The sequence below is a fragment of the Saccopteryx leptura genome, chromosome 11 (genome assembly GCF_036850995.1).
Source record: "Saccopteryx leptura isolate mSacLep1 chromosome 11, mSacLep1_pri_phased_curated, whole genome shotgun sequence".
Classification (NCBI taxonomy): domain Eukaryota; kingdom Metazoa; phylum Chordata; class Mammalia; order Chiroptera; family Emballonuridae; genus Saccopteryx; species Saccopteryx leptura.
Window position 1 is genome coordinate 68,655,233 of NC_089513.1, and position 12,613 is coordinate 68,667,845.

At 51.3% G+C, this 12,613-nt stretch overlaps 2 long non-coding RNA genes across 2 annotated transcripts; both read right to left on the bottom strand.

The window, feature by feature from the left end:
* Positions 1–101: 101 nt before the first annotated feature.
* Positions 102–1,850, bottom strand: LOC136383253 (uncharacterized). The gene is made up of 3 exons (XR_010747382.1): positions 1,622–1,850; positions 1,218–1,446; positions 102–1,039 (listed from the first exon to the last, which is right to left on the bottom strand). It is a non-coding gene; the product is annotated as an uncharacterized lncRNA (long non-coding RNA).
* A 6,279-nt stretch (positions 1,851–8,129) lies between these two features.
* On the bottom strand, positions 8,130–12,305 carry LOC136383218 (uncharacterized). The gene is made up of 3 exons (XR_010747377.1): positions 11,566–12,305; positions 9,101–9,293; positions 8,130–9,020 (listed from the first exon to the last, which is right to left on the bottom strand). It is a non-coding gene; the product is annotated as an uncharacterized lncRNA (long non-coding RNA).
* Positions 12,306–12,613: the final 308 nt, after the last annotated feature.

Genomic DNA, 12,613 nt, shown 5'->3' on the forward strand with positions numbered 1-12,613 from the left:
GAATAAATTATTTTCTATAACAAAGTTTTAGTCATAATTGGTTTCTGCAACCTAGTCTTATTCACAATTCCAAACTTAAATTCTGCATCCAACCTCAATTTTTTCCTTTGTCATATCATAATCCTTACCATTCATGCATACACACACACACACACACACAGTGATGACCCAGATTCCAAACCATGTGGTTGGAGCTTTGGCATGATGATCTCATTGAAAAGGAGTCCTGGAGATGCATTTTGCTTAGAAACTTAGAAAAGAATGATAAAAATCAAGAGAGGAGAGAGAGAAAGGGGGGAAGAGCGGAAAGCATCAACTCATTGTAGTTGCTTCTTGTATGTGCCCTGACAGGGCAAGCCCAGGGTTTCAAATTGGCAACCTAAGCATTCCAGGTCAATGCTTTACCCACTGTGCCACCGTAGGCAGGACCCGTCCAGTTCTTACCGTGATCTTGTTTCCATGTCTGTCTCTCACACTAAATAAACTATGAGCTTCTCAAAGAAGGGAATTTTTGTCTCTTCAGGCTCTCCAACCCAGCACCAGGCTCTTGGCGAACGTGATCAACATTAAGTGGCCGACACTCTCTTGTTCAAAAATCCAGCTGGGTCTCCATGGTCACAGGAGTGGTCTGTAGAACTCAAACCCATCACTGTCAAAGAACCAGCTCTCATACCAAAAGAAATAAGAACACTAGCCCTGGCCCTATAGCTTGGTTGGTTGGAGCATTGTTCCTAAGCACAGAAGTCACCAGTTTGATCCCTGGTAAGGGCACATACAGGAGCAGATGTTCCTGTCTCGTTCCCGCTCTCTCCCTTCCGGGTTGGCTCAGTGGATAGAGCAAATGGATGTCCCAGGTTCGATTCTCAGTCAGGGAACACAGAGAAGTGACCATCTGCTTCTCTCCTGCTCCCTCTCCCCCTTCCTTTCCTCTGCAGCCAGTGGCTTGATTAGTTCAAGCATCAGCCCCAGACGGGAGTTGTCAGGTGGATCCCCGTAGTGGCACCTGCGGGAGTCTGTCTCACTATCTCCCCTCCTCTCACTTAAAGATAAACAAAGAAAATGAAAACTAAGATAAAAAAACTATTTTTCCAGAAAAAGAACACTTGGAGTTTTAATAGCATTCTTTAATTGCATTTGTTGGGTTTTTTTAAAGCAATTTATTTATTGATTTTAGAGAGAGAGGGAGTGGGGGAAGAAACATTGATTTGTTGTCTTACTTGTTTATGGAGTCCACAACCTCGGTGAATCGGGATGATGCTCTAACCAGCTGAGCCACCCAGCCAAAGCTGTTACTGCCTTTGTTGGTTTCGATGTTTTACTAACCCAAGTGTTGCAGTAATGCTACTGGGAATAAGCTGTATTGCTATAGCTCAAAACAGAAGTGAATAAAATGTTTTCCTCAGTAGCTAAAAACTGCAGTAATGGGGTTGATCATGATTGATAGTGCTGTAAAGATAAAATACAAAGGTAAGAGGCCGTTTCATAGCTAGGGAGGGTGTGAGAGTAACATGCACGGAAACCACTTGGATTGTCTGCCTCCCCGGTCTCCGCCAGGATGAAATCACAGTGAGACCCCAGACTCTCTCTCTGGTGTTCCTTCCCCAGGGAAGCCTTTCCTCACCTCGTGCCTGGGAGCTGGAAGCGGGAGAAACTCCTGTGAACTGCAGGAGCAGGACTAAGGCTCAGATTCAGAATAGATGTTGAGATACCAATGGTCTCATCCATTCATTTCTTCGCATTGGAGGTCTCTGTGCGGGAAGGAAAGAAAACAGATAAACAAAGGCCTGGGCACGGCCCACCCTGCGTCTGAGGATCTGTGGGGAAATGTGAAAAGGAGGGAAGGAACTAAATTTTGGTGGCCACTTTTTCTCATTGGACCCTCAAAGCAGCAAAGGGTCGGCAACGTTATTATTTGCATTTTACCCACAAACATTTCTTTATTCATTCTTTCCGCAAAAATCTTCTGAACGCCTCATATGAATCAGCCAAATCCTGGACACACAAAAACAGGACGAAAGGGAGCCACTGCCCTCAAGAAGATAGACCCAGGCACACAGGTGGCTCTGATCAAGGAGGACATGTGCAAGCGGCAGAGGGCGGTGTGAAATCGTGGGCGGCACTGCCATTTCTCAGGGCCTCCATTGCTCCCAGTGTGGCTGTCACAGCGGATCCGGGAGGAACTTCTGAGAAAGTGAGGCACACAGCTTTGGGGTATCTATTCAGAGAGCAATAGCTTTCTTCTCTGTGCCTTTCTCATCTCCACGCCAAACCAAAATGGTTTAAAGTGCGCGTGGAACTATGAGGAAAAACCCCACGCACAGATCCTTCCTCCCTGACCCCTGGAGTCTAGCACCGCAGATCACAGCACCAGGAGACAAAGCGCCAGTCCCATGATGCCCTGGGGCTGATATTCCGAGCTCATCCAAATGGGCAGGTAAGGAGTGCACCAGGCAGTGAGGGTGGGAGGAGAGCTCAGCAGGCAGGCACAGGAGGAAGATATTCTGGGCAAAGGGAGCAGTTTGTGCGAAGGCGTGGAAGCAGGAGAAACCAAAGTAGTTTAGGGAAGGCAAGACCTTTACTGCGAAGGAGGCAACTATGACAGCAGTTACCAGGAAACGAGGCCGCAGAGATTTATCAGTCCCACATCATGGAGGACCTGGTCTGCCATGGAGGACTTGTTTATACCATAACGAGTATAAAATGAGTATGCTGTGCTCTTGGAAAGGGGGGTGGTGTTATGTAGCAATAAAGAGAAATATCATTAGAAACGGAGAGTGGGGCTTGATTGATGGCAAAGGGGAGGGGTTTGGATTTTAACTTAGAGACCGCAGAACGCTGTGTGGGTTTGGGAACTAACTGTGCCAGGTGACTACAAGGCCCACTTTGCACCTAACACCTCCTGGGTCTTGTAGGTGTCGATTCATTGCTTCTCGAGGACCGGTGCTACCCGTGTGCTGCGTGTCCAGCAGACAGCGACTGAGCACGTATTTCCTGTTCTCGTTCCCTCCTATAGTCATTGCTCATTCAGTTCATCCGCTCAGTGGACCAACACCATCAATAAATTTTGTTACATCAAGCTGATCAACTAATAATGCCTGAGCTTCTGGACAGAATTTATTATTTCAGGACTCTGCTGAATCCTAAGTGGCTAACTCCCAACATGGAGAAATCAGTCTCTACACATGTCCCATGGCCTAGGTGTGGACCATATCCACAGAGTACCTTTCCACACAGAGGACGGAGAGACGCAGTGAAGGCCGGACCCCTGGGCTCTGTGCAGCCACCTCTCGCCGCGGCGATTTGCCTGGCTGGCTTTCAGAGGAGAACATCAGACCATCCTCCCTCTCTCCGGACCAGACTCTCCTCTGCCCCAGGCCCACATTGATTAATTGTCCTATTTAATATCACAGCCTCCGTCTTTAGGGAGGGAGGCGTCGCGTTTGCTCTTCTCCTTGTGAGAATGGGGCCCGATTCATTCTTGTCCAGGCAGTATAATAAATAACCTGCCCCTGTTGGCAGGGATTTTATTAGAGACTGATGGGACATTTAACAATAACTGGGGGCCTGTGATTTATTAGGTAGGGAGGTTCGTGGCATCTCTGAAGACTGGGAATGTGGAATTTAATTGATAAAGCGGCTGTCAGCCGCAGTGAGATGCACTCAATAGAATATGCATTGGAGGGATTCTCTTTGGAGCTGTCAGGAGGGCTTCTGCTAATCACATTCGACTCCTAAAGATGATGGTGTCTGCTGGATATCTGGGGGAGACACGACTGCCAGGGAGGGGACTCTGAAAGGGCCCGGGGAGGGGTGCCCCTGTCAGGTGCCCAGCCTGATGGAAGAATGTAGAACAAATGAGCAAAAGGCATACAGGATTTTGCTCTAAGGATTTCCATCACCTCCAGGAGGCCTTTGTCTCTTCCATGAGCTGCTCAAGAAAACAGGCGCTGAGCCCCCCTTCCTGGAAAAGGAGGGACATGTGAGGGTTAAATGGCAAGAAGAGAGATTTGTTCTAAAATTCTAAACTCTCTAAACCCTGACGTTTCCGCACCAAAGCCCTTCACCTCTGCCTTGCTCTCCAGCCTCTCTGACATTTATATACACAACACACACACAGTCACTCCCCTACACCCCAACACACACACACACACACATACACACACACACACACACACACACACACCGGTTACCCCATACCCACACAGCCTCTCTTGAACCCTTAGTTCAGGTGGCAGCTCTTCCTGTCACTGCTGATGTTGTGCCAAAAACAGAGCCACAGAAACTCAGGGGGGTGGAGTCTCACCTTTATTGTTGTTGTTGTGGTTCCCAGACTGCAGGCGGGGCCCCTGGAAATCAATGCTTGTGGTCTGGCATGTGAGGAGCACACAGCTAGCTCTAGCTACCTTACCCTCCGCCACCCTCCACCCGGGGCTGTCACAGTGAGGGAGAACGGTATTATCTCCCAGGGCCATCGATGATGGCACGGATGATGGCACCGCTCTGTCCTCAGGCAGCCTGGAGCCTGTACAAGGCAGCTCTGCTCATATTCTCTATCCTCCCCACCCCCCGGCCCTCAGGCTGTGGCTCAGCCCAGAACAAGGCCATGTAAGGCAGAGAGGGGCTCTCTCAGGCCAGAGCCTGCTTCCCTCTGATCCCCTGGATCTATTCTTAGGTCCCAGGAGACGGGTCTGCCTCTCGGTTCCCTCCAGGGACCGGAAGGGAGGGGGAGGCAATAGCCAGGGAAGAAAAACTAATTGTCACTGTCTAATCTGAGCCTCGGTGGTGACACTGAGGGACCTCCGAGCAGAATGGATATGGCAACTGGTTTGATTAAATCAAACCTCACCCGCAAGCTTGTTAAATTAAACTGACAGGCGGGGAGCAGATGAGGGAGGACAGGAGGAGAGTCGCCTCAGGTGGGGGCGGGGAGGCCCAGGGCCCAGCCGGCAGGAAGACCAGGCTGGAGCGGAGCAGCGCCTGCCCTTCCCGGGGTTGCGGACCGTAGAGAGGAGAGAGGTATGGCTGTGAGATGCTCGGGCACCTGTCTGAGCCCAGGCTGTGAAACTGCCTGCCTCCCTGTGGGCTCTGCGGACGCCCTCGGCTGGTAGGCCTCACACTGGGAACAGTGCTCCTGACACTTCACGGGCCTTCACACACTACAGCGGGATTATTTGCTCCACTTTACAGTCAGAGAAAATGAGGTGTAGAGAGTTTGAGGGCCATCTCGAGGCAGCAGAGCCAGTCTAAGCCCAGGTCTCCTGCCCGCCCGTGCTGGCCCACATCGCCTCCCACATTCTGCCAGATGGCAGAATTTCCCAGATTTATCCCTGGGCTGCCATCTCTTCTCTCACCCACCAGAGAAATGTGAGCCACACAGCTTGCTTTGTGGGCCATCAGGAAAATGTCAATTCTCAACCGCCTGCGTGCAGCCCACCTGCAAAGCAGGCCACTAGCTTCCCACGGTCACAAGGCCATTCGAAGGTACTCACGCCCCTCTCCCACCCCTTCCAAGTCATCGCCACTCTACCTATTTACAATTCAGGGGGTGGGGGAGAGACATTGTTAGCAACACCAGCAAACAGCAACTATAGAAGGATCACACCGATACCCTGCTGGCTTCCTCACCTGTCACCCACTTCCTCACCTGCCAAAGCTAATTTTCCACTCACCAGTGGGTGTGAGCTCATTTCAGAGTGTCTGAGCCACACACACACTCACAGACACGTGGATCCTCACCATCAGTGTGAACAGAGTAACACCTCAACCGCACCCCGGATGCTCCTGTTCCCACTCTGATGATTTGTTTATTGACACCTCTGCCCGTTTCCAATTTCTTCTTCCACAGGGAGGACACCAGAATGGGGATGCCGGGAAGGATGGTGCATACAGATTACCAGAGCATGCTGTCAGGCGCTGCCACCCCCGAGGGCACACTCACCACACCCCTGTGTGATCAGATCCAGGAAAACGGGAACAAAGGACAGGGGGAGGAGGAGAGAGAAGCAGACTTTCAACCACTGCCATCATGAAGGAAGCTGGGTGAAAGACAAACACCTTCTTGATGAGGACAAACAATAATTGCAAACACCAGGGGAGAGCATGCCATGCGAGACATGGTATCAACATGGCTGTTCCCACGGTTACTGCATGATTTTTGATCCCTGAAAAGGATAGGACATAGCAGACAGAAAAGTCTAAGACACTTGGACCAATATCACCAGCCTCCCAAACTCGTATCTTTGGTGCAGAGATTGGTCCTGTCCATGCTCAACATCTCTAATCTATGTATCTGAGATCATAGCATAGATCATCTCTAAGGCAAGGAGTAGGATTTCTCTAGAAGCACCTGTCAAAGTGAGGTGCGGGGGAAGGAGGGCTTGCCGGATGGGCAGGGTGGAAAGATCAGTGGGTCTGGGTTCCTGGGCTGGCTCTGCCTTTAGCAATATGAATGACGGAGGGCACAAATCACCAAACATTTCTGTGCTGTACTTTCCTGACTTGTAAAATGATATGATTGAGCAGGAAAGACAAACTGTCAAGGGTTTTAAAAGTTTCAAGATCACAGAGGAGAAAACAGATACAAAGAGGTTAAAATTACTTGTCCGAAGCCGCAGGGCGAGGCAGTGGTAACTGGAAGGGCGTGGGTTCCAGAGCCAGAGCCTCTGGTGCCCGGAGGCGATCTGGCTCTGCGTCTCCCTCATCTTCAGAACGGAGGCAACGGGAGTCCAGCCTCTGAGGGTTTGGGAAGAACAGACTAGAGCCCGACACAAGGAAAGCCTTTAATAAACGTTAGGGGCACTACTATTCTTAGTGACAGACCAGATGGTCAGCCCCACATATTTTGACTTCTGGTCTTTCCCTGAGATCACAATTCCTTGATTATCTGTTAGGTCCTTTTCAGCTCCCCAATTCTATGATGCTAAGTCAGAAAGATTAAGATGCGAGTTATTTCCAAAACCCTTCAGGCAGAGACACAAAAGACCATTTGGGGGTTCATTATTCACTCTCCATTGCCTCAGTCACTTTCTATGGATGATGATTCATGGGGAATAATCACAGCAAAGAAAACCCGTACAAAGGCGGGGAAGGCGGGGCAAGGGCAGGCGAAACTCCTTTGCGTGTTGGCTCCTCTTTTTCAATATGTATCTTCATTTGTTAAGTGATGACAGTGTTTCTTGGCCTTGTTGGCTTCCCACCCTGGAAACGTGAGGCTTTTTCTTGGTATAGATTGCTGCCGCTTCTGCTGCTGGAAGTCACCGCCCACTCGCCCCGCCCCGCCCCACAAAGCCCCAGGGAGAGGGACCTGCCTCTCTGGGTCAGCAGAAGCAGCACCCTCGGCATGGACACCGGCACCGGCTCCCCTCCGGGTGCCCAGGCTGAAATCCCCACCGTCCTCCAGGACTGATGTCTGATCAGGGCTAAGACAAGTTCTCTGGCCCCTGGAATTGACCAGAAGAGGCTTAGGAGCCAGCCTGGTGGAAGCGAATACACACGAAGCCGCTGAGCCGTGACCTCTTTTCCTCTCACTGCAGGAGGAAAGAGCAGGTAGTCTTTCTCCCTTGCAAACAGGTCTCTCCCTGGCAGGCTGCCAACCCCTGGCCCCTGCTCACAGCTGCTAGAAGCTGGTGGAGGTGGCCAAGTAGTATGTAATAAAATGAGCCTTCACTCCAAGCTGCAGGCCATGGTAAGGTTACAGGGCAGCCACCAGGGCCCCTGGGGAGTCAGATGTGGCAGTGTCCCCAGGGGAGTGCTGAGCAGATCCCTTTCTTGGTCGGTACAGTATGCTGTGTCCTGACATTCTTCAGGTGTTTCACAGTTGAAAAGTATTTGCTTCTCCAGCAAATGTTTGCAAAGTGGAAATATTTGCTTCCCAAGTAGCATTAAAACCATCGATCAGGTACTATAAGCACCAGGCCCATAGCTGCAGCTAATTCCAACCAGGCCTCAGGAGCAGCCCATAGACTAACTGCTTAGTATTTGGACTAGGCTAATTTACCACTTAAAATCCCCTCAAATTATTCAGATGAGAGCCCATTCATACATGCAGTTTTCTCAAAATACTATAGAGCAGATCCTCAAATAAGATTACTTCATTCAAAGTTTATTTTTATGAGATGCCATAGAAACTGAACTCTTAGTTTACATCAATTAGCCTATAGTAAAATTGGTTACCTCGTATATTGTTTTGCTAAAGTCACAGAACCTGTCCACAGCAGGAAGGACTTACTGTATGGCCATTTCTTTTTCCAACACCTTCCTCGTGTCCCCTGCATAACGGACAGCCTAGTCTTGTAGCCAGGTGACTTTGTAAAGAAGTTAAGGCTGTGAGAACGATGTCTAAGTTAGCACTATGAGCAGAAGAGGAGGCGGTTCTGTGGCTGGGACACTACCAGGACTTGCTCCCTCGCCCCCTCGGTGGCTCTAGCCATCTCAGTAATCCGGCTTTCTGCAGATGAGGGTAGTAGAAAGGGGTTCCCTTGGAAACAGGGAGACTTTATTGCATCACAACACAGACCAACCTCTTCGGGCCTCCGTTGCTCTGTCTGTGCGTGGGGAGGACGACGCTCTGTTTGAAGATTCCGAAAGCTAAGGAGCATTTGATCACTAGTCTGACTCCGCTATCTAGTCAAAGGGGTTTTCCATGAAAACCCAAAGTGAATCTTTCTTCTGGAACCGAGAGGCCTCTCAACACATAAGCCGCTTCCTCCCTCTGCCGTCTCCCCTGGTGCTAGGATTGTAAGAAGCACGGAGCCCAGCCTTGTGTCTCAGATGGACAGAGGAAGGTGGCATGAAAGCTAGGAGTTCGATTCTTTCCGGAAGAGCTGGGCCTCAGTCCAGTCTGTCCCCCACCGTCCCAGGGTGTTCACACTCAGATGCGCAGTCTCGGTTCCGCACCTCTGGGCCTGCGTGCCGAAGAGGTCCCCTGCCCGGAGAGGTCGGCTCGCAGTGCTGTTCTGAACACATTCCAATAGCACGTGTTTATCTCCAGGGTCAGCCTTTCCGGTTGGTGCTCAGGAGGCCTGGGGAGCAGGAAGGGGGGTTGGGTAATGGCTGCTGGCAGCCACAGGGGTGGAGGCGTGGGGGCTCTGGGGACATAGACCTCGCCCTCGGGAGGCTGATGTGATGATGAGGTTTCCAGATGGTGCATGGCCACGTTTCTTTCCTCGCGTCAGGATGAGTTCCCCAGCTCCTCTGCTGCCCGGGGAGACGAGGCGGAGGCTCCTCTCCCAGGGTGGGTCTTCGGGAGCTGCTGGGACTTGGTGGGTGGGGACCGCCAGGTGGGGGCCGTGGGTCTGGAGCCAGGAGAATGGCAGGGTTTCCATTGTTTAGTTTAGATCTGAGCTCTGTTGGGACACAACTGGTTCTGCCTCTCCCTTTGAGCTCCGTCACCGGTGCCAGGACCCTCAGGCTCTGGCAGTGGGACAGAGGGGCCACCCGCCCTGACTAGGCTGGGCAAACCCCCAGGGTTTGACACCCTTAGACACCATTTCCGGGGGTTGCACCATCTTCCTCAGGAAAGTACCCTCCTTCCACTTATCCCCACCAGCAGAGGGCAAATGCCAAGATACCTCAGGGTCCCCGCCCCCAGCTCTGGGCGGCTTTGAGAAAATATCTTCAAAACCAATTTCAAGTCCTCTAATTTAGTCCTCATTTCCAAGTGAGATAGTCTCATCCTCCCTCAAGGTTGAGTTTTGGGGGGCAAGAGGGAGGAGGCTCATCATTTGATTCCTCTTCAGCAAAAATGGATCATGTCCACCCCCCCCCCCCATCCTCAGCCCAGGAATATTTACCCATGTTTACATAACCATGACAACAGGCTTTGTTCTCTACCACTTAACCCCTTTTAAAAAAGAAAGACAAATTGGAAGGCAGCCTTTTTTCCTGCTCATACCTCCTGCTCTGCCCAGATGACACCTCTTCAGAAACAAGGTAAGGGAGAGACCCCCACAGCCCTGGTGTGATGGTGGCCTTCTCAGGGGGAAGGGAGCAAGGAGGTTGCAATGGCCCAGCATCCCGGGAGGACGTCAGAGTCTGACAGCAATTGTCCTGCAAACTCCTGTGGGAACCACAAAGGAATAGCACCTCTGACTGGACTTCTCTTTCAAGCACTGACTGAGATTATGGCCATCGACTTTTATATATATATTTAGGTTTTATTTATTCATTTTTAGAGAGACAGGAACACGCATGCGAGAGAGAGAGAGAGAGAGAGAGAGAGAGAGAGGAGAAAAGCATCAACTCCCATATGTGCCTTGACCAGGCAAGCCCAGGTTTCAAATTGGGGACCTCAGCGCTCCAAGTCGATGGATGCTTTATCCACTGAGCCCCGCAGGTCAGGCCTTCGACTTTTTTTTTTTTTTTTTTTTTTTTTTTTTTGGCTATCTTCTTAAAAGCGGATAGGTGGAACAATCTGGTTCGCTGGTGAGGTGTACTTTATCTCTAAATGGGTTCCTCCTGTCCAGACTACTTCACAGATCATTGTCAAAGTAGAGTTTTAGAAGGGGTATAAAAGTGTTAGATTCCACAGGTTTAAACTACAGTATAAGCAAGGGAAACTGAGCCTCATAGGAGGAAAGCATTTGCACAAAGTCATCCTGTGTCGTCAAGAGTCTGGAAGCCCTGATCTCCCCCCCCCCCCAAGTTCTTGCCATGAGATCAGCCTGCATCTCATGAAATTTTCACTGTAACCACCCTCCTAACTTCCAAAAGGATCCCAGCCCTGAACCCTCAGGGACAGAGAAAGCCAGGGCTTAAACTCGACTCTGAAGACTCTTTCAACCACAGACCCACACACCTTTCCTGGGGCTTCTCCGTGGACTATATACCACTGGCCGGGCTCCCTCCTGTTCCAACACGGAGGATTCAGCTCCAGAACTGGTTCAGTGGCTTAGTGGCTCCCACTCTGAACACTCAGGGGTCCCATGAAAAGGAGCCCCTTGGCGATCTCAGCCCACAGCTCCAAGGAAGCCGGAGGGTGGGGAGGGATTCGATGGAGGGACTCCATAGGGCAGGGGTCCCCAAACTTTTTACACAGGGGGCCAGTTCACTGTCCCTCAGACCGTTGGAGGGCCAGACTATAAAAAAAAACTATGAACAAATCCCTACGCACACTGCACATATCTTATTTTAAAGTAAAAAAAAAAAACAAAACGGGAACAAATACAATATTTAAAATAAAGAACAAGTCAATTTAAATCAACCAACTGACCAGTATTTCAATGGGAACTATACTCCTCTCACTGACCACCAATGAAAGAGGTGCCCCTTCCGGAAGTGCAGCGGGGGCCGAATAAATGGCCTCAGGGGGCCGCATGTGGCCCGCGGGCCGTAGTTTGGGGACCCCTGCCATAGGGCGACCTCCGGAAGCAGAATAAATGTAGTGTAAGGCTCCCAGAGGGCGTTGGAAATGCCTGAATAGGTCCTTGGCTCCATCCTGCGGGTGTCGGTTTTTCTGACGACCCGGAATCCTGTAAAGTGACCTCGACAGGAGCGCAGGCACCAAGATTTGACCAGAGGTCACCCAAACGCAGACTTCGGACCCGGTTGTGAGCCACCTGCACCTACCTCCTCTTTCTTCCCTTTAATCTTCAGCTCCCGCTGCCCCAGCTCCGTCCACACGGGCTCTCCAGGCTATGCCGGAACAGGTGGACATGTTCACTGTAATTGAGGGCTTAGGAGGCCATCCGACTGGACTCTGCGAAGTCCCCACGTCCGAAGATGTTCATTGTTATCCTCCTTCCCTCTCTCTCACCTCCGCCTTCAAAGATAGCAGAAGTGGTGCTCTTTGCTGACTCGGACCTGAGTGACTGCTGCTCCGGCCGTCTCTCTTCGCGCCTTCTCTGGGGACCTCGAGGTTCTGTCTCGCTCAGAGACCCCAAATTCTGCCCGGGGCACACTTTACTCGCTAATTACCTTGAAACAAGCCGTCGCTAATTACCCTAATTACTCTTGGGCCGTGCCACACCGCCCCCGCGCGGGCCAGGCCAGGTGGCGCTGCGCCTGGCTTGGGGAGGTTCCTGCCGCCTCGGCGCGCGCAGAGGCCGGCGGGGCGGATCCGAGCTCCGCTGGGAGGTGCACGGCGGCTCTGTCGCCTGTCTCGGGTCCCTCTGCAGAGACTCCGCCGCCCGGAGTCCGGCTGGAGCTCACACACTTCGGGTGCCCTGCGGTGCCTGTTGAATAGAATCGGGGCGTCTTTTCGTCTTCCTTTCTTCACCAACCTTTCAGAGCGCTTCCCGAGTTAGGATAACCGAAGCCACCTGAGTACCGGGCACGAAAAAGGCCTGCTTCTCACTCCCTGCTCATCTATTGAATATTGAAAGCAGCCCCCACCCATTATTCCGTCTTGTGTTTTCATAAAGAAATTACTGTGTGTGTGTGTGTGTGTGTGTGTGTATGTATGTATGTATATATGTGCGTTTGATTCATCTATCTCCTGCCCTCCGGCCCATGTACGTTCTTGAGAGCAGAAACCTTGCCTATCCCGTTCAGTACCCCCAGACCTACAACAGGGCCGGGTGGACCCCAGGGTCCTCAATGTGTTAAGTCAGTGAATGGGCCGAGAGGCGGCTCCTCTGCTCGTCGACAAGGAATTGGTTAAGAACCCCACACTGGG